Below are 20,220 nucleotides of genomic sequence, written 5' to 3'. Positions count from 1 at the left end.
CTAAGAACGCCCCTCAAAATCAATAAAAATAGGTCCGCACCTTGTCACCTGATAGTAAAATTTACAAGTCTTAGCGACAAAGAGAAAATCCTGAAACAGCCTGGTAAAAGAAGTCTGTAACATACAAGGGTAAAAACATTAGATTGGCAGCAGACCTATCCACAGAGACCTGGCAGGCCAGAAAGAACTGGCATGATATTAATAAGAATTAATAAGATTGACAAACCCCTGGCCAGACTTATCAAAAAGAAAAGATAAAGGACCAAAATAAATAAAATCATGAATGAAAGAGGAGAGATCACAACCACCAAAGAAATACAAACAATTATAAGAACATACTATGAGCAACTCTACACCACTAAACGAGAAAAACATTCAGCCAAGAATACTATATCCAGCTAGGCTATCATTGAAAATAGAAGGAGAGATAAAAAGCTTCCAGGACAAACAAAAACTCAAAGAATTTGCAAACACCACACCAGCTCCACGGGAAATATTGAAAGTCTTCCTCTAAGCAAAGAGAGACCCTAAACATAGTAGATCAGAAAGAAACAGAAACAATATACAGTAACAGTCACCTTATAGGCAATACAATGGTACTAACTATCTCTCAATAGTTACTCTGAATGTTAATGGGCTAAATGCCCCAATCAAAAGACACAGGGTATCAGAATGGATTAAAAAAACAAAACCCATCATATGTTGCCTAACAAGAAACTCATTTTAGACTCAAAGACACCTCTAGATTTAAAGTGAGGGGGTGGAAAACAATGTACCATGCTAATGGACATCAGAATAAAGCTGGGGTGGCAAACCTTATATCAGATCAATTAGATTTTATTCCAAAGACTATAATAAGAGATGAGGAAGGACACTATTTCATACTCAAAGGGTCTGTCAAACAAGAAGACCTAACAATTTTAAATATCTATGCCCCTAACAGGTGAGCAGCCAACTATATGAACCAATTAATAACAAAATCAAAGAAATACATGAAAATAATACAATAATAGTAGGGGACTTTAACACTCCCCTCACTGACATGGACAGGTCATCTAAACAAAAGATCAACAAGGAAATAAAGACCTTAAAGGACACACTGGACCAGATGGACATCACAGATATATTCAGAACATTCCATCACAAAGCTACAGAATATACATTCTTCTCTAGTGCACATGGGACATTCTCCAGAATAGATCACATCCTCGGTCCTAAATCAGGTCTCAACCAGTATCAAAAGATTGGGATCATTCCCTGCATATTTTCAGACCACAATGCTCTGAAGCTAGAACTCAATCATAAAAGGAAATTTGGAAAGAACTCAAATACATGGAGACTAAACAGCATCCTTCTAAAAATGAATGGGTCAACCAGGAAATTAAAGAAGATTTGAAAAAATTCATGGAAACAAATGATAATGAAAACACAACAGTTCAAAATCTGTGGGACACAACAAAGGGAGTCCTGAGAGGAAAATATATAGCGGTACAAGCCTTTCTCAAGAAACAAGAAAGGTCTCAGGTACACAACCTAACCCTACACCTAAAGGAGCTGGAGAAAGAACAAGAAAGAAACCATAAGCCCAGCAGGAGAAGAGAAATCATAAAGATCAGAGCAGAAATCAATGAAATAGAAACCAAAAAAACAATAGAACAAATCAACAAAACTAGGATTTGGTTCTTTGAAAGAATTAATAAAATTGATAAACCCCTGGCCAGACTTATCAAAAAGAAAAGAGAAAGGACCCAAATAAATAAAATGAAGGAAAGAGGAGAGATCACAACTAACACCAAAGAAATACTAACTATTATAAGAACATACTATGAGCAACTCTACGCCAACAAATTTGACAATCTGGAAGAAATGGATGAGTCCTAGAAACATATAAACTACCACAACTGAACCAGGAAGAAGTAGAAAGCCTGAACAGACCCATAACCAGTAAGGAGATTGAAACAGTCATTAAAAATCTCCAAACAAACAAAAGCCCAGGGCCAGATGGCTTCCCGGGGGAATTCTACCAAACATTTCAAGAAGAACTAATTCCTATTCTCCTGAAACTGTTCCAAAAAATCGAAATGGAAGGAAAACTTCCAAACTCATTTTATGAGGCCAGCATCACCTTGATCCCAAAACCAGACAAGGATCCCATCAAAAAAGAGAGCTATAGACCAATATCCTTGATGAACACAGATGCGAAAATACTCAGCGAAATACTAGCCAATAGGATTCAACAGTACATTAAAAGGATTATTTACCACGACCAAGTGGGATTTATTCCAGGGCTGCAAAGTTGGTTCAACATCCGCAAATCAGTCAATGTGATACAACACATCAGTAAAAGAAAGAACAAGAACCATATGATACTCTCAATAGATGCTGAAAAAGCATTTGACAAAGTACAGCATCCCTTCCTGATCAAAACTCTTCAAAGTGTAGGGATAGAGGGCACATACCTCAATATCATCAAAGCCATCTATGAAAAACCCACCAAATATCATTCTCAATGGAGAAAAACTGAAAGCTTTTCCGCTAAGGTCTGGAACACGGCAGGGATGTCCATTATCACCACTGCTATTCAACATAGTACTAGAGGTCCTAGCCTCAGCAATCAGACAACAAAAGGAAATTAAAGGCATCCAAATCAGCAAAGAAGAAGTCAAATTATCACTCTTCGCAGATGATATGATACTATATGTGGAAAACCCAAAAGACTCCACTCCAAAACTGCTAGAACTTATACAGGAATTCAGTAAAGTGTCAGGATATAAAATCAATGCACAGAAATCAGTTGCATTCCTCTACACCAACAGCAAGTCAGAAGAAAGAGAAATTAAGGAGTCAATCCCATTTACAACTGGACCCAAAACCATAAGATACCTAGAAATAAACCTAACCAAAGAGGCACAGAATCTATACTCAGAAAACTATAAAGTACTCATGAAAGAAATTGAGGAAGACACAAAGAAATGGAAAAATGTTCCATGCTCCTGGATTGGAAGAATAAATATTGTGAAAATGTCTCTGCTACCTAAATAATCTACACATTTAATGCAATTGCTATCAAAGTACCATCCATCTTTCTCAAAGAAATGGAACAAACAATTTAAAATTTATATGGAACCAGAAAAGACCTCGAATAGCCAAAGGGATATTGAAAAAGAAAGCCAATGTTGGTGGCATCACAATTCCGGACTTTAAGCTCTATTACAAAGCTGTCATCATCAAGACAGCATGGTACTGGCACAAAAACAGACACATAGATCAATGGAACAGAATAGAGAGCCCAGAAATAGACCCTCAACTCTACAGTCAACTAGTCTTTGACAAAGCAGGAAAGAATGTCCAACGGAAAAAAGACAGGCTCTTCAATAAATGGTGCTGGGAATATTGGACAGCCACATGCAGAAAAATGAAATTGGACCATTTCCTTACACCACACACAAAAATAGACTCAAAATGGATGAAGGACCTCAATGTGCGAAAGGAATCCATTAAAATCCTTGAGGAGAACACAGTCAGCAACCTCTTCGACCTCAGCCGCAGCAACATCTTCCTAGGAACAACGCCAAAGGCAAGGGAAGCAAGGGCAACAATGAACTATTGGGATTTCATCAAGATCAAAAGCTTTTGCACAGCAAAGGAAACAGTTAACAAAATCAAAAGACAACTGACAGAATGGGAGAAGATATTTGCAAACGACATATCAGATAAAGGACTAGTGTCCAGAATCTATAAAGAACTTAGCAAACTCAACACCCAAAGAACAAATAATCCAATCAAGAAATGGGCAGAGGACATGAACAGACATTTCTGCAAAGAAGACATCCAGATGGCCAACAGACACATGAAAAAGTGCTCCATATCACTCGGAAACAGAGAAATACAAATCAAAACCACAATGAGATATCACCTCACACCAGTCAGAATGGCTAAAATCAACAAGTCAGGAAATGACAGATGCTGGCGGGGATGTGGAGAAAGCGGAACCCTCCCACACTGTTTATGGGAATGCAAGCTGGTGCATCCACTCTGGAAAACAGCATGGAGGTTCCTCAAAATGTTGAAAATAGAACTGCCCTATGACCCAGCAATTGCACTATTGGGTATTTACCCTAAAGATACAAACGTAGTGATCCAAAGGGGCATGTGCACCTGAATGTTTATAGCAGCAATGTCCACAATAGCCAAACTATGGAAAGAACCTAGATGTCCATCAACAGATGAATGGATCAAGAAGATGTGGTATATATACACAATGGAATACTATGCAGCCGTCAAAAGAAATGAAATCTTGCCATTTGTGACAGCATGGATGGAACTAGAGCATATCATGCTTAGTGAATAAGTCAAGCAGAGAAAGACATCTATCATATGATCTCCCTGATATGAGGAAGTGGTGATGCAACATGGGGGCTTAAGTGGGTAGGAGAAGAATCAATGAAAGAAGATGGGATTGGGAGGGAGACAAACCATAAGTGACTCTTAATCTCACAAAACAAACTGAGGGTTGTTGGGGGGAGGGGTTTGGGAGAAGGGAGTGGGATTATGGACATTGGGGAGGGTATGTGCTTTGGTGAGTGCTGTGAAGTGTGTAAACCTGGCGATTCACAGACCTGTTCCCCTGGGGATAAACATATATGTTTATAAAAAATGAAAAATTAAATTAAAAAAAAAGAATAGATACCACCTCACACCAGTCAGAATGGCTAAAAGTAAGAAGTCAGGATATGACAGATGCTGGTGAGGATGCAGGGAAAGGCGAACCCTCCTACATTGTTTGTCGGAATGCAAGCTGGTGCAACCACTCTGGAAAACAGCATGGAGGATCCTCAAAAAGTTGAAACTAGAGCTACCTTGTGACCCATCAATTGCACTACTGGATATTTACCCTAAAGACACAAACGTAGTGATCCAAAGGTGCATGTGTACCCAAATGTTTATAGCAGCAATGTCCACAATAGCCAAACTATGGAAAGAACCTAGATGTCCATCAACAGATGAATGTATAAAGAAGAAGTGGTATATATATATATGGGATTACTGGGCAGCCATCAAAAGAAATGAAATCTTGCCATTTTTGATGACATGGATGGAACTAGAGGGTATTATGCTTAGCAAAATAAGTCAATCAGAGATATACAACTATCATATGATCTCCCTGATATGAGGAAGTGGAGATGCAAGTGGGGGGTTTTGGGGTAGGAAAAGAATAAATGAAAAAAGATGGGAACAGGAGGGAGACAAACCAGAAAAGACCCTTAATCTCACAAAACAACCTGAGGGTTGCCAGGAGTAAGGGAGGTAGGGAGAGGGTAGTGGATTTATAGACATTGGGTAGGGTATATGTTATGGTGAGTGCTGTGAAGTGTGTAAACCTCCTGATTCACAGACCTGTACCCCTGACGTTAATAATACAGTATATGTAAAATTTAAAAAAAAATTATTTAAAATAACATTAAAATAAAAATAGCAATAAAAATAAATAAAAGTAAATAATTAATAAAAAATACTTATTCTGGGGCACCTGTGTGGCTTAGTGGGTTAGGGCCTCTGCCTTCAAGCCCCGCATTGGGCTGTCTGCTCCGCAGGGAGCCTGCTTCCTCCTCTCTCTCTGCCTGCATCTCTGCCTAGTTGTTATTTCTCTCTGTCAAATAAAATAAAATAAAATAAAATACTTATTCTTCTGAAACTGTTTTAAAAAAGTAGAAATGGAAGGAAATTTTCCAAAACATTCTTAGGAGGTCATCATTACCTTGACCCTAAAACCAGACAAAGACTCCACCAAAAAGGAAAATTAAAGACAAATATCCCTGATGAACATGATGGAAAGATTCTCACCAAGATACGAGCCATCAGCATCCAACAGTACATTAAAAGGACTATTCACCACGACCAAGTGGGATTTACTCTTGGGTTACAAGAGCCGTCCAACATCTGCTCATTAATCAATGTAATACACTACATTAATAAAAGAAAGGGCAAAAAAACGTATGATTTTTCTCAATAGATGCAGAAAAAACATTTGACAAAATACAGCATCTTTTCTTGATTTAAATTCTCCACAGTGGTGGGATATTGGGGACATACCTCAATATCATAAATGCTATCTATGAAAAATCCACAGCATATATCATTCTCAATGGGTAAAAACTGAGAGCTTTTCCCTTGAGGTCCAGAATATGACAAGGATGTCCACTCTCACCACTGTCTTTCAACATAGTACTGGAAATCCTAGCCTCAGCAATCTGACAACAAAAACATAAAATAGTAAATATAAATAATTAAATAAATAAATAACGCTATACTTTTTTTTTTTTAAGTTTTAAAGTTAAAAAATAAGAAGTAAATAAAAGGCATCCAAATTGTCAAAGAAGTCAAATTCTCATTCTTCACTAATGACATTATCCTCTGTGTGGAAAACCCAAAGAACTCCACACCAAAATAATGACAACTCATACAGCAAATCAGCAAAATGGCAGGATATAAAATCATGGCACAGAAGTCAGTTGCATTTCTACACACTAACAATGAGAAATAAAAAAAAAATCAAGGAGGGGCGCCTGGGTGGCTCAGTGGGTAAAGCCACTGCCTTCGGCTCAGGTCATGATCTCAGGGTCCTGGGATCGAGTCCCGCATCGGGCTCTCTGCTCAGCAGGGAGCCTGCTTCCTCCTCTCTCTCTCTCTGCCTGCCTCTCTGCCTACTTGTGATCTCTCTCTGTCAAATAAAAAAAAAAAATCTTTAAAAAAAATAAAATAAAATAAAATAAAAAAATCAAGGAATCAATTCATTTACAATTGCACCAAACCCCCAAAATCATAAGTTACCTAAGAAATAGCCTAACCAAAGCAGTAAATAATCTGTGCTCTAAAAATGATAGAACTCTCATGAAAGTAATTGAGACTGAGACCAAGAAATGGAAAAACATTCCATGTTTATGGATTGGAAGAGCAAATATTGGTTTTTACTTTGTCTTTTTTTTTAAATCTATTTAAAAAATTTTATTTGCTTAATTATCAGAAAGAGAGAGAGATTACAAAAGGAGGGGGAGTGGCAAGCAGAGGGAGAAGCAGGCGCCCAACTGAGGAAGGAGCCTGATGCAGAATTCAATCCCAGGACTCTGGTATCATGATCTGAGACAAAGGCAGATGCTTAATTGACTGAGCCACCCAGGCATCACAGAACAAATATTATGTCTCTCCTACCCAAAGAACTCTACACATTCCATGTAATCCTTATCAAAAATACCACCAATATTTTTCACAGCACTGGAACAAATAATCCTAAAATTTGTATGGAACCAGAAAAAAACCGAATAGCCAAAGGAATGCTGAAAGAGAAAACCAAAGCTGGTGGCATCCATCAGAACTCCATACTTCAAGCTGTATTGCAAAGATGTCATCATCCAGACAGCATAGAACATTGGAACAGAATAGAGAACACAGAAATGGACCCTCAACTCTATGGCAAACTAATCTTTTGACAAAGCAGGAAGGAATATCCAATGGAAAAAAGATAGTCTCTTCAATAAATCATGCAGGAAAAATTGAACAGCCACATCTGGAGAATGAAACTGGACCATTTTCTCACACCATACACAAAAATAAACTCAAAATGGATGAAAGTGCTAAATGTAAGACAGTATTCCATAAAAATCCCAGAGGAGAGCACAGGCAGGATCCTCTCTAACCTCAGCCATAGCAACAACTTGCTAGACACATCTTCAAAGGCAAGGGAAACAAAAGCAAAAATAAACTATTGAGACTTCCTCAAGACAAAAAGTTTTTGCACAGCAAAAGAAAAGGTTGAGAAAACTAAAAGACAGTGTACAGAATGTGTGAACATATTTGCAAATGGGAGAAGATATTTGCAAATGTCTTATCAGATATAAGGCTAGTATCCAAAATCCATCAAAAACTATCAAACTCAACACCCTAAAAACAAAAAAAAATCCAGTCTAGAAGTGGGCAAAAGACATCGTCAGACATTTCTCCAAAAAAGACATACAAATGGCCAACAGACATGTGAAAAATTGCTCCACATCCCTTGGCATTGGGGAAATGCAAATCAAAGCCACAATGAGGGAAAACTGGACAGATATATGTAGAAGAATGAAAATCAACCATTCTATTACACCGTACACAAAGATAAAGTCAAAATGGATAAAAGAACTCAATGTGAGACAAGAATCCATCAGAATCCTAGAGGAGGACATACCACTAATCTCTTCGATATCAGCCACAGCAACTTCTTTCAAGATATGTCTCCAAAGGCAAAGGAAACAAAAGCGAAGATGAACTTTTGGGACTTCCTCAAGATCAAAACCTTTTACACAACAAAGGAAACAGTCAAGAAAACAAAGAGGCAACCCAGAAAATGGGAGAAGACATTTGCAAATGACAGTACAGACAAAAGATTGATATCCAGGATCTATAATGAACTCCTCAAACTCAACACACACAAAACAGACAATCATATCAAAAAAATGGGCAAAAGATATGAACAGACATTTCTCCAATGAAGACATACAAATGGCTATCAGAATCATGGAAAAAGCTTCATCATCACTAGCCATCAGGGAGATTCAAATTAAAACCACACTGAGATATCACCTTACACCAGTTAGAATGGCCAAAATTAGCAAGATAGGAAACAACATGTGTTGCAGAGGACATGAAGAAAGGGGAACCCTCTTACACTGTTGGTGGGAATGCAAGTTGGTGCAGCCTCTTTGGAAAACAGTCTGGAGATTCCTCAAGTAATTAAAAATAGAACTTCCCTATGACCCTGCAATTGCACTCCTGGATATTTACCCCAAAGATACAGATGGAGTGAAAAGAAGGGCCATCTGTACCCCAATGTTAACAGCAATGGTCACGATCGCCAAACAGTGGAAAGAACCAATGTGCCCTTCAATGGACGAATGGATAAGGAAAATGTGGTCCATATACACAATGGAGTATTATGCCTCCATCAGAAAGGATGAGTACCCAACTTTTGTATCAACATGGATGGGACTGGAAGAGATTATGCTGAGTGAAATAAATCAAGCAGAGAGAGTTGTTCTCTTCCAGTCCCATCTATGTTGATACAAAAGTTGGGTATTCGTCCTTTCTGATGGAGGCATAATACTCCATAGTGTATATGGACCACATCTTCCTTATCCATCTGTTGAAGGGCATCTTGGTTCTTTCCATACTTTGGCGACCGTGGCCATTGCTGCTATAAACATTGGGGTACAGATGGCCCTTCTTTTCAGGGCATCTGTATCTTTGGGGTAAATACCCAGGAGTGCAATTGCAGGGTCATAGGGAAGTTCTATTTTTAATTTCTTGAGGAATCTCCACACTGTTCTCCAAAGAGGCTGCACCAACTTGCATTCCCGCCAACAGTGTAAGAGGGTTCCCCTTTCTTCACGTCCTCTGCAACACATGTTGTTTCCTATCTTGCTAATTTTGGCCATTCTAACTGGTGTAAGGTGATATCTCAGTGTGGTTTTAATTTGAATCTCCCTGATGGCTAGTGATGATGAACCTTTTTTCATGTGTCGATAGCCATTTGTATGTCTTTATTGGAGAAGTGTCTGTAAATATCTTCTGCCCATTTTTTGATATGATTGTCTGTTTTGTGTGTGTTGAGTTTGAGGAGTTCATTATAGATCCTGGATATCAATATTTTGTCTGTACTGTCATTTGCAAATATCTTCTCCCATTCCGTGGGTTGCCTCTTTGTTTTCTTGACTGTTTCCTTTGCTGTGCAGAAGCTTTTGATGTTGATGAAGTCCCAAAAGTTCATCTTCACTTTTGTTTCCTTTGCCTTTGGAGACATATCTTGAAAGAAGTTGCTGTGGCTGATATCGAAGAGATTACTGCCTATGTTCTCCTCTAGGATTCTGATGGGTTCCTGTCTCACATTGAGTTCTTTTATCCATTTTGACTTTATCTTTGTGTACGGTGTAATAGAAGGGCTGAGTTTCATTCTTCTACATATAGCTGCCCAGTTTTCCCAGCACCATTTATTGAAGAGACTGTCTTTTTTCCACTGTATATTTTTTCCTCTTTTGTCGAAGATTATTTGACCATAGAGTTGAGGGTCCATATCTGGGCTCTCTACTCTGTTCCACTGGTCTATGGGTCTGTTTTTATGCCAGTACCATGCTGTCTTGGTGATCATAGCTTTGTAGTAAAGCTTGAAATCAGGTAATGTGATGCCCCCCATTTTATATTAATTTTTCAACATTTCCTTAGCAATTCGGGGTCTCTTCTGATTCCATACAAATTTTAGGGTTATTTGCTCCAGCTCTTTGAAGAATACCGGTGGAATTTTGATCAGAATAGCATTAAAAGTATAGATTGCTCTAGGCAGTATAGACATTTTAACATTGTTTATTCTTCCGATCCAAGAGCATGGAATGGTCTTCCATCTTTTTGTGTCTTCTTCAATTTCTTTCATGAGTGTTCTGTTGTTATACACTAACAATGAAAATACAGAAAGTGAAATTAGAGAATCAATTCCATTTACTATAGCACCAAGAACCATAAGATACCTGGGGATAAACCTAACCAAAGGGGTAAAGGATCTGAAAAGAAATTTTTTAAAAATTTAAAAAAAGATGTTGGTGAGGTTGCAGAGAAAGGGGAAACCTCTTACACTGTTGGTGGTAATGCAAATTAGTACAGCCACTCTGGAGAAGAGCATAGAGGTTCCACAAAAAGTTAAAAATATAGCTACCCTATGACCCAGAAGTTGTACTACTAGGTATTTCTTCAAAGGATGCAAGCATTGTGATTTGAAAGGGCCATGAACCCCAATGTTTATAGCATTGATGTCCACAATACCCAAACTATGGAAAGAGCCCTGATGTCCATCAGCAGATGAATGGACAAAGAAGAGGTGGTTATAGATAAAAGAATAGAATATTACTCAGCCATGAGAAGAATGAAATCTTGCTATTTGCAATGATGTGGATGGAACTTGTGGGTTTATGCTAAGTGAAGTAAGTCAGAGAAAAACAAATAACATAGGATTTCAATCTTATGTGTAATTTAAGAATGAAAACAGATGAACGTAGGGAAAGGGAGGAAAAACAAAATAAGACAAAATCAGAGAGGGAGCCAAACCATAAGGGACTCTTAACTATAAGAAACAAATAGTGTTGCTGGATGCAAGGTGTGTGGGGATATGGGGCAAGTGGGTGTTGGGCATTAAGGAGGACACTTGATGTAATGAGCACTGGGTGTCACTTGCAACTGATGAGTGACTAAACTCTACCTATGAAACTAATAATACACTACCTGCATATTAACTGATTTTATATAAGAAATAGAATTATTGTTCTTTTAAAAATAAAAATAAATAGATATAAATGTTTGTTAGAATTCACTACTGAAGCCATTTGACTATGAGGTTTTATGTTTGTATGTTTGTTACTGAAGCAAATCTTGAATTACAAGTTACAAGCGATTAGGCCCTCCCTTCAGCTCCCCAGAACCACCCCTTGTGTGGAATTTAGGGGCCACCTGGACAAACCCCTTGCGTTTTCTCATGTTAGAAGGAGAATCTTGAGGCAGAATGGAGTCTCTACTGTCTAGAGGAAAGGGAGAACAGGGAGAGTGATGGGCCAAGGTCCAAGAAGAATGATGCTGAGAAATCCCTCACTGCAGCTACTCACTGCAGAATGAATTCTGCACAGCAGGATCAGAGAGCAGGGCACAAGTTTAGCTTAGCATGTGGAGCCCATCCATGCCCAGTTGTTCCATGCCCAGCTCCTCCTCCAACCCCAAATAAGCCACAGCCAGGCTGTGGACACCTCATTTCAGGCACTCTAGCCAACTCTGCCACAATCTCCTTAGAGAAACCTAGAGAGGACTCTCCTGGGAGGATCATGTTGGGTCCTGGAAGAGTGGAACAAGTTCTGGTGGTTGAGAGCATGGGAATCCTGGAGGCCATTTACTACTCCCTCAGCCCATAAAAATCCGGGCCCTTCCGAAAACATGGGAGATCCTGCACAAGGCTAGTTGCTGGGCTCTCCCTGCCGAATTGCTCCAGCTGCTGGGACCAAGTTGTGCATGCCAGGAAGAGTTTGAGTCAGATCAGCAGTCATCAAAGAGCATTCTATATGAAAACAGTCCCCAGGCTGAAGTCACTCATTGGCCAGTGGTAAGATTGTTCCTTATACTCATGGAGCTGTATGCGTAATGCACCATAGTGTCATGGCCTGCCCAGGGGCTGCTGACTAGAGAGCTGCATTGAGTAAGCTTCAGAAGACAGCCCTAGCTAAGGTAGAAGCCTCAGGGTGGGTGACTTGGGCAGGCAGAACCATACTCAGGGGCTGCATGAGTATAGAGGCAGCCATTGGTCAGTGGGTACTTTGCAGGTATCCAGGGAGCATCCTGAGTGAAAGAGGACAATGTAGGTGACATTGTTGGCAACAACTGTTTGGGAAGCTACTGTTGGGACTTTAGGGTATCATGTGGGTCCATGAGCAACCCGAGGGGACTGAGGGAAACATGATGGTGGGGAGAGGTCCCAGTTGTAGAACCCAGATAAAGGGAGGAACCCAAAATAGGAGATGAAGAAGGAGAGGAAGAATTGATGGAGGAGACAGCCAATACAATGAATGAGAGGGAGGAGTCAGACAGTGATCAGTAGTTGTAGGAGCCTGGACCTGTGGCTGGGGACTGGTCAAAGAAGCCTAGAGGTCAGGATTACTGGCAAAGTGTTCCAGGATGAGTCGCTGATCAGGGAATAAAGTCATGGATTATCATAGCCCAAGCTCAGGCCCAGGTATTTAAGAAAGAATTCAAAAGGGAGGATGACTTCAGGACAGGGATATAAGGCGAGCTCTGGGGTAAAGGTGGCCAAACTTTCTCAGATAACACATCGCTGTTTTGGGGCATCGACAGTTCATCCCACCACATTCTCACACATTGTCTTTCCAGTCCTCTACCCACCACTTCGTGACTACAACTTCCAGGAACTGGAGAAAACACACTCTCCCCAGTTTGTATTATGTGGTCAGGACCACTCCTTTGTTTAATGAACCCCATTTACTTCTATAACTTCTTAAATAAAATTTCAAAGTGGCTGGCTTTTGGGTTCCAGGTGCTAACAGAACTAGTTATATTGATTGCTAAAAAGCAAGCAATGTGGTGGGTAGGTCAGCATTAGAATAAAGCCAAGATGCACAACAGACTCCAGTGACCATCATCACCCCCTGATTCCCAAGCACTGGTTAGGAATAGTGGCACAGATCAGGGAAAGCTCACAGAGTGGGGTCTGCCTCCCACCAGCTTCCATTTCTGCCCCCAGGAAAGGGCCCACATGCCTCTGCATGACACAAGGAGAGGGGATACCTCTTGGCTTAATTAAGATGGAAGACACAAGGATATCTGGAAAGTCACTCGCCAGCCAGGTAAACAGATTTCTTCCAGTCTGAAAGGCAACACAGGAAACAGTGAGTTGAGAACCAGAACATCTCCTACAAAGGCAATGCAGAAAGTTCTGGAGTAAGAACAGAACTTACCAAGATCTGCTTGCAGATCATCTGAAAGAAAGTGAAAATTGGTCATGAATTCCTGTCACTAAGAACAGCAAGGACTACACCTGGAAAACCCACCAAAAGATCTCTCTATATTCTATACAAAGATCTAACTCCAGACCCCTTGAGCTTCCATAGTTCCAACTGTCCTCTCTGAAACTACTTGGCCACCTGCCCAGGCCAAGTGCCTTCCTGTCCACTTTGCCTCCATACCAGCTTCCACATTCACAGGCCTTGGCCCATACCCTGCCTTACCTCTGGCATTCAACACATTTTCCTTTGTATTCCAGTCCTTTTTCTTATCCTTGTGCAGTTTCTCCTGTTCCGGCATCTCCTGCCACTTTGAGGTATGTTCTCTCTTGGTGTGGTAGGCAGCCCCAGGGGTTAAGAGCATCATCAGTTTCAGGCTTACTGTGAAAGCTAGCTTCCAAGGAGAGGCCCTAGGAAAGAAGGCCTCTGTGCCCAGCCAGAGGCCCTGTCAGGGACACAGACTAGAACAGACCAGGCAAGCACACCCACAAAGAGCACTCCCTCCCAGAAAGAGCACTGACTTGAAATGAAAGAGCCCTTGCCTCCCCCTAGCCCAGGAAGAGGTTGAAGATGCGGCAGATCACATTACCTGAAGAGCTATTCCTCACCGTAGAGCAGCCTCCACACTAAACAGCCTCCCACTGTCTTGTGCATATATCTCAGAGAATACCAGGAACTTCCTCCCACTGAGAGCTCTCCACTACACCTGAGGCTTCAGGAACCACCCCAAGGCCATGCACAGCACTTGGGCCCCATCCTCCCCTGTGCTTGGATGAACACTTGAGGGGTAGAACCCATACCTACAAGAGAGAAACTGGAGAATCCAGGAATCCCAGTAGAGTCTTCTCTGGGATAGCATTGCATTCTGGGGTCTCTTTGAGGAGTGGTCTCCACAGGGAGCAAAACAGTAGCCCTGCCTCAGGGAACAGAAGGAAAAAGCACAGAGACTGCTGTAGGCACAGAGTGTGGGCTCTTCTCCCTAACCATGAGGGTAGTGGTCCAACGCCCAGAGTGACAGAAGGAAGATTTTGGTCCCAGGACCCATCCTTCTCTGCTCTTCTCACCTCACACACTCTCTAGGGCATCTGCTTGCACACAGACTGCCACTTTGTCATCATTTCCACCATTGACAACCCTACATACTCTCTGAGCTCCTTCCCAAATATTCACATCCCTGGAGGTTAGCTCTGCCATTCCTCACAGATACATCCAACTCAAATCCTGAACTAATTCATGTTTGGACCCATCTGTGATAGGACGATGATCCTTCATCCTTCTTTACATCCAGTGTGTCCTCTGCCACATATTGTTAATGCCTTCACACTCTGCTTCTGGGTTCCAACCTGTGACTTGACTCAGCTACTGAGAGTTCAGGAAATGTGACTCTATCAGAGGTTGGAAACTGCTTATGTCATTGCCTTGCCCTCTTCCACAGGGTGCACATACTCAAGCTAACACAGCCTTTCAGCTAAAGCTGTTCTAGACCAGCCACCAGCCAACTGGACAACACCCATGTGAGCAACCCCAGCCAAGATCCATTGTCAGGACAAATAAAAATTAAAGGTCAGAACTCACTGTCTATTGAAAATAAGGAAAGAGAGTCCCTTCCCATCCTTTTCTTGCAGCATTTACTTGAGGAAACTTGTGACTCTGGGTGCTTCCTATCCTTTTTAAAATGTAAAAACTAGATAGGACTTTTGCTAGCTTTGTGATCCTGGAATGTCTTTCTCAAAGACCTTGGAACCCTCTCTTTGAACTGTTGACACCAAGGAAAACAGCACCCTTCTCTCCCCCTTTCTGTGCCAGGGTAGGAACCTAAAATTAGTGAGCACGAGGATTCACATGTAAAATACTTCCTGTCATGAAGATGGGAGAATTTTGTTTCCTTCCAGATAAAGCCAATTAGCTAACATAAGGACCACCCTGATAGCTAAGTAAACATAGCATGAACTGCTTGTGACAAACGGTGTTGTCAAGTCTGCTGACTTCAGAGCCAGTAACTGTCTATCCAGAGAACTAATGAGTTGTGACTGCATGGTCATGGAAAAGGGTGAGATTAATTTGTCTCTGCAGCTCTTGAAAGAATCTCAGTGAGGCACATCACATTGTAGTTAATCCTAAAAAATAAAAAAATAGAAATAATAAAAATTATTTCTTTTCATACTGTCTCTGTGGAGAAGATTTCTGGTTTGGGAGATGAGTGTTTAGTGATATTTTTCTGAAATGAACAAAGATGGGTAAGGAAGCCCAGTTAAGAGTAGAGAAATACAACCTAGATGAGCTAAACTCCCTAAATAACTAAAAAAAAAAAATGGCTATATGCCACTAAGATTTCTGTGGCTGTGTGTTACCCAGAAACACGACAACAATTGGCAAAAAACACATCATTATCAATACTTCTACTAGTATTAAACAAATAGCCAAAGAGAAATCCTGGAACTCCCTGTAGTCTTCTATCCCACCTCTAAATTCTGTCCCCAAATATACACCCTGAGCAGAGTCTACTTTCCAAACCTCTCTGAAGCCAGATGCCTCCTCTTCCACCCAGCTGCCCCTACATGGAGTCAGACAGCCAAACTTCCTCTGTGTAACTACATCCATGCCTCCATTCTCCATCCTTCATGCCGTTAAAGCAAATCCCTGCAAAGTTCTGTTTAAATTTTCCTTAGGTCTGCATCCAAACTCCATTTCACAGCACACAAAGACTTCTTTATGCTGACATCTGCCTCCACCCCCGTCCAACAAAATCCCTGTCCACTTCCAGCCCAAATTCCATACCTGTGCCCCACAGAGCACACACATTCCAGTCTCTGGACTATTGGGTTAACTGTCATAACCACAGTAACCATGCTCTCTGTGCCCCTCCCTGATGGTCCAGTCCATCAACCTGCATTACTCTTTGGAACACTATGTGCTTCACTCAGGTAGCTGCTCAAGTGTGTCCTCCTCATGAGCTTTAAATGATAAATCTCTTCTCTGTGCCCATGGACCAGGAACACCTCTTTATACCAGGATTGTCACTTCTCCCCACCTCCCCATCCTCCTCTCACCAAATATGTGAACTCCCTGTGTGCCCAGACTCACAAGCCACCCTCCTTCCTCAAGTGCTTCACATGCGTGTTCCTCCTCTTGGAAAACTTGCCCTCAGATATCCTCTCTTCAAAATGCCTACTCACTAACATCTAACATCCTCTAACCCCCATTTATCTATCTATTTTTTGCCTCTAGAATATAAATGCTGCAGTACAGGGAACTTCCTTAGGTTTATTGATGTGTCCAGGTATCTAAAAGGGAACCTGGTATTTAGTAGAGGTTCTATATAATCATACTGAATAACTGAATAAGTGAAAGACTTCCTTTCCTTCATCTGAAAAATAAGGGGCTGATTTACTTGGCTCTGAGGCTGCTCCTAACTCTAATACTGAAGGACTTAATATAGGTCAACCACAAATCTGTCACATTCATCTCTTAACAGACAGATTCACAGAAGCTTCCTTGTTGGAAGAAGCAAGCATACAGCCTGTTGACGAAAGCCTGGACATTATGGATGTGCAGGATGGCCTCCTCCCAGGTGAGGAAGGTCTTCACCAGTGAGGCCATGAATTCCATTGTGGACACAGACATAGGAGTGAGACAGGCCAAGGGCAGGGAACACACTGTCATTTGGGAGTCCCAGGCTGGAGGATGTAATTGTCAGGCAGTAGGCCCTGACCTGACCATTCTGAATCAGAGCAAGATCATCTTACAACAATTTTGAGACCCAGAAATGGTGTCAAAGAGACTCCCTCAGCAGCCTTTGCTCCTGGCTCCAGGTCCTTCTATGAAGGACTCTCTAATTCAGTAGTTCTAACCTTCCACAAGCATCACAATCACCAGGAAGGCCTGTGAAACACAGACTGCTGGGCTCCACCCCCAGAGCTCCTGGTTCAGTAGGTCTGGAGTGGGTCCAAGAATGTGCATTTCTAAGGAGGTGGTGGGGATGCTGATAGTGATGTTCCAGGGACCACACTCTGAAAACCACAGCTCCAACAGGCCTCCTCTTAGGACAGGACTGAAAACGCACCAAAGAGCACTACTGTGGTCTAGATGGGAACTCTCTGCTCATGGGTCCACGCCCAGCAACTTCCCCACACTTGCTCCTAAGTTTATTATTTCTGTACATGTATTTCTCCTCTGCTGAATTCCATGTGCTACTCAATTGTCACAGTTATCTGTCTCACCTGGGGTATGACAGTGACTAGTCTCCCTGGCACTATCCTCTCCCCAACCCCATGTGTGTGACCCTTTTAACCTGTAAGTAAAACAATAGTAAAACGATGTCCTTACTTGGCTCAAAGCCCTGCAATGTCTCCCCAGTTCCCGACATGGTCTGAAATCCCAAGAGGAAGATCTCACAGAGCTCTCTCTCAACTCTTGCTTCTCTCCTTCTCATTCAGTTTCCCCAGCCAATACTTGCCTCCTCTGCTCCTTGATCATCCAAGCACTCTGCCAAGTTTGCTCTGGCTTTTCATCCCTGCAGAGACACTCTTTCCTTGGGATCCTCACAGGCTGGTAACCAACCTCCTCCACATCTTCTTCCCATCTCACTGCCTACACTAGTCACCTTGTAGAGCACCGCACAACAACTCCTGTCTACACAACTGCCCCACCTGCTCTACTTCTTTGTCCCATGCTCTCCACTCCTCTAACAGATATAAATTATATGGCATTGTTTGCTGTCTCTTGACAGAATGTAAACTCTGTGAAGATAGGGATTCTGTCAGCTTTGTACATAGACTACTACCTAACACAGACTCCATACCCTGTAAATAGCTTTGGGTGCATTGAATTAATTAGAGAATAACTGCTTAGATACCAACAAAGCCAGGAAACAAGAAATTGAGGCAAATTTAATTTCACACTTTTCATGGTGAAATTCACCTTTTTCATTTTCTAAGACAGAAACTCCTCATTAGACAAGTGACATGGTTCCTGGTCCTTGTTTACATTTAGGAATCTTCTTAAAATTTAGATACTAGCAGTTTGAAGTTCTCGAGAATCTTTGTAGAGCCAGGCCTTCCACCAATAGCCATCTGTCATGATGGAGACGCCTGCAGAGTTCCCTGGTGCTCTCACCCACCCAAGGGAGACACATGGAGGGTCTAGGGACACACTCACCTGCAGAGCCCCAGCATGTAGCTGGAAGAGGAGAAGCAGGGAGGGGAGATGGGAGAACAAAGAGTCCCTGAAGCAATCCTCCATTTCCTCAGAGTTGGGGGGACACAGAGCAGGAAGCTGAAGAACACCTCCAGAGAGAAGGCAGGGCCAGCCACAGCTCTGGACCTCAGAGCAGACAGCAGGGTTCAGGACTGGCAACAGTCCCCAGCAGGAGCACAGCCTTTCCTACTGCTCAGTTTGCTGATGAGATGGGGCCCCCACAATGCTGATGCCAGGAAAGTGCTCCCAGCCCTTTTGAAACTTTCCCAGCCTGCTCTGCCTATAGGACGAGACCCTTCCCACCTCAGCACATGGGCCTCCTCCATGTCTGCATGAGTCACAGGCCACCACTGTGGCCCAGGGACACAGAACCCATCTCAGGCCCCTACCCATGAATGATATGCCAGCTTCTGCATGCTTTTCTTCTCCTGATCCCAGGGAATCACTGAGAAGTATAAGAGTCAGATTACATTCTCCTAAAGGACACTGTGGCTCCCACCACACACCCTGTCCTGCTGTTCCCCAGCGTTTTCCTGCTTGGGACCAATGACCTGGCCTTGCTCCCAGCAAAGCCTCTCTCAGCCTATGTTCACTCTCAATTGTTCTGAATGTTCTGATGCATTTGTTTTAATGAAACAAAGACTGACCCATCAATGCATGGGAGTTTCTGCCCAAATGTCTGGTCAGACATATTAAAACTCCAGGCAAACCCAGGACTTCTGGATATACCTGAGCACATCTGATGCTGTTATCCCCTAATGTGCATTTCTGCCAATATCCACTTAGAGTCAGGAGTACTGGGAAAACCCATCTTACTGAAGATTAATTAATGAAAAAGGATCAATATTAATCTCCAATTCCATCCCCACTCCCACCAAATTTCCCTGCCCAACAGGGAGACTTCTTAAGGGCTGAGAGACATTAGGGGAATTTTATACAAGAACAGAGAGGGGGAGTACAAACTTATTGAGTACCTAGTAAGTGCCAGGACCTAGGCTACACCAGTTGTTCTTATGACACTTCATTCTCATACATGCAACAGAGATGAAGGAAGACATGAGCCCTAACATCTAATAAGCCTTTATACAGGAACTTTCTAGAAGAAGGAGTACTGGAGCTGCACCAACACTGCCCCCCACACACACCCCAGTCCTCAAGCCCAGCCCAGACCCCAGCTCCACACAACTCAGGATGAAAGAAGAGAAGGAAGGGAACCTTGGATTCAACAATGGTCCAGCATGATTGGGCCAGAAAGCTTATCTCCCTTGAATGCTGGCCCGTGGATCCCATGTTGGAAGAGGAAGAGAAGGAATGACAAAGCACAGGGAAGATTTTGCTGAAGGACCCTGGAAAGACACCCGGACACATTGCAGGAAAGACACCAAACAACAAACTTCACTCCCCCCACCCACACACTGCCATTTCATCAGATTCACGGTCCAGCTATTTG

General features: G+C 42.1%; 1 pseudogene; it reads right to left on the bottom strand.

Annotated features, from left to right (window-relative positions):
* Positions 1 to 11,658: 11,658 nt before the first annotated feature.
* LOC131834683 (CREB-regulated transcription coactivator 2-like) lies at positions 11,659 to 12,486 on the bottom strand (annotated as a pseudogene).
* Positions 12,487 to 20,220: the final 7,734 nt, after the last annotated feature.

This window comes from Mustela lutreola, chromosome 6 (genome assembly GCF_030435805.1).
Source record: "Mustela lutreola isolate mMusLut2 chromosome 6, mMusLut2.pri, whole genome shotgun sequence".
NCBI lineage: Eukaryota > Metazoa > Chordata > Mammalia > Carnivora > Mustelidae > Mustela > Mustela lutreola.
This window is presented reverse-complemented; position numbering and strand designations above follow the sequence as displayed.